This window comes from Syngnathus typhle, linkage group LG6 (assembly GCF_033458585.1).
Source record: "Syngnathus typhle isolate RoL2023-S1 ecotype Sweden linkage group LG6, RoL_Styp_1.0, whole genome shotgun sequence".
In the NCBI taxonomy this organism is placed as follows: domain Eukaryota; kingdom Metazoa; phylum Chordata; class Actinopteri; order Syngnathiformes; family Syngnathidae; genus Syngnathus; species Syngnathus typhle.
The window spans coordinates 16,699,321-16,701,820 of NC_083743.1; the positions used below are offsets into that span (position 1 = coordinate 16,699,321).

General features: G+C 58.5%; 1 pseudogene; it reads right to left on the reverse strand.

Annotated features, from left to right (window-relative positions):
* Positions 1 to 2,500, reverse strand: part of LOC133156244 (28S ribosomal RNA) — a 9,319-nt pseudogene that overhangs the window by 2,893 nt on the left and 3,926 nt on the right.

Consider the following 2,500-nt stretch of genomic DNA (forward strand, 5'->3'; position numbering starts at 1 on the left):
ACTATAGTGGCCCCCAGATAACGAACTGACTCAACCGGAGTTACCATGTGTATCGGCTTCCCACACAGCCTCCAGGCTACGCAGCCGCTCTCGTTTGGACCCATCCAAATACCGTGGCACTTACCCGGCTGGACATCCAACCCCGTCAGCTGGCAAAAGACCTCCAGGATCACCAAGTTCTTCTTCATTCCTTCCTCCGAGCCACTCAGCAGGACTAAATCATCCGCAAAGGCCAACGCGGCAATTCGGCAGTTGCCCCAGACCAGGTGACTTCTTTCGCGTTCGAGGCTATGGACGAGAGAATCCATAGCGAGGTTGAAAAGCAGTGGGGACATTGGATCGCCTTGCTTAACACCAACCTTCATGGAGATGGGTTCGGAGTAGGCGCCTCCGCAACCCATTCTGGTCGAGCAGCCCACATACGAGTGACGGATCACCTCGATTACACGTCTGTCTACGCCCAAGCTTCCAGCACACACAGGACATGGTCATGAGAAACCGAGTCGAAAGCCTTCGCAAAGCCAATGAACACGACCGCCAGCGGCACGCCAGCCGACCTCGAGCGCCCCATGATCCGGTCAAGAATCACGAGGTTCCCTCGCAACCACTCGCGCCGGCGACGAAACCACGCTGCCGGGGGCCAACAGGACAGGCTCGCGCTAGCCTCATCACCATTAACCGCCCAAACAACCTCAGCACGACTGACCCCACAGTCCCAGGCCTCCAGCCAGATACTATATCCAGCTCAGTAGGGTCAGTTGATCTGGGTAGCAACCGGGTCTTGCACTCCTTGAAGACTTGGGGAACGACTCCACGCACCATCCATGTCGTAAACAGCCTCGCCAGTTGCGTACCGTCCGGGTCCCAGTCAAGAAGAGCCTGCTTCCTGATCCCGTCTGGGCCCGGTGCAGAGCAATTCCTCATCTTAGCCAAGTTAGATACAACTCTCAGCCCCAGGATCGGGTGGTAGAATGGTTCGTTATCCGCGGTCAGTCCCACCTCGAAGCCCTTAGTCCATAAAACGGCTTGACCATTTCCCACTTACTCCGAAGTGTCTATCCACCAACTCCAGCGGCAAATCACATCTACGGGGCGTCAGACCATCCAAGATCCGCCGTGCCAGCCCCTTCCTCACTTCAGAATAGCCGCGCTGCTGGTGGTAGAACACTCTCCTACATTGGACGAGCCGCCTCGCCCAACCCGTCTTCCATTGGTCTCGAGGTCTGGACCTCGCGGACTTTGCCGGCCACACTACCGTACCCCCCAGGGCTTTCATGAGATCCAAAGCAGAGGACTCGATCAGGCTAGGCTCCCGACCTGCTTTCTTGACTAAGGCAGCGGTGGCCCGATGCTCCACACCCCCCGCCAGCAGCTCTTCCAGAACTCTATTCTCCACCAGATCTGGAAGCGACGGGGGGCAGGTCCATTTCTGGGGCGTCGCCCTGGCAGCCAGGGCTCGCCAACGCACACCAGACTCACCGCCTGCCGCACGACCGCACAGGGACCCCCAATTCCACCTCACCTGCTCTCCGGACTTGCCGTTCCCAACATCACACTTTCCGCTTATGATTCCTGTACCTTTCCATAAGCTTCACCATCCGAGACTCCTACCATCACCTGGTCCGGAGGCCTCGGAACCTCTTACGTCGCTTTCTAGACGGGCCCTCTCCCGCCTTTTATCCACGCCACCACGGAGAGCAGGCCGCAGCGCTAATACGACCCCCGCCACCCCAACTCTCATACCCGAGGCAACGGAGGTCATTGACACCACTGAGGAGTTCTCAAGAGCTTCGCAAGCCGGGGTCCACCCGCTCCTTCGGCCTGACTGACTGTGGCTCTGATCCTGTGCCTCTGTCTGTACGGACTTCCTAACCAAGGAGTTTTTGCAACCATGGCCCGTAGAAGTGACTACAAGCCGTTTGGGGACCCCGAGCAATGCCTCCGGTGGTTGGTCCCCATGGCCCCCGGAGAGGTTGATCCGCTGGCCGCGCACGTGCCCAACCTCAAGCACGTCACGGGGAGGTTGCTCGAGCAGCAGCAGCCCCTCACCTAGCTGCGCCTCAGCCAATTTTGGTAACCCAGAACGGCCATCCTGGGTGGTCCGTAAGACATCAGACATGCCTACTGCTCACTACCGTGAGAACACACAGGAGAACAAAGTTCCCCGATACTATAGAGCTATACATCGAGATCCACCCCGAGCAGCCGTCCGCTAGGCCGCGCAGCCTAGCAACCAACCCGTAAGCCACCGCAGCCCAACCCACTAAGGAGAGGCCTGCCACATAGTGTCAGACTCACCCCCCGTAAAGCTGGCCAACGGACAACTCGCAACCCAACTGCCCGGAGCTACAAAAGCCCAGAGAGCTATGGAGCTCATCCACGGGGAGGAAAGCGGCCTGCAACAAACTGGCCACTACCCCCCGTACACCACACATTCGCCCCAAGAGGATTTGAGAAACGCATTCAGCAAAGGTCCAAGCGAGCACACAGGCATCCACGT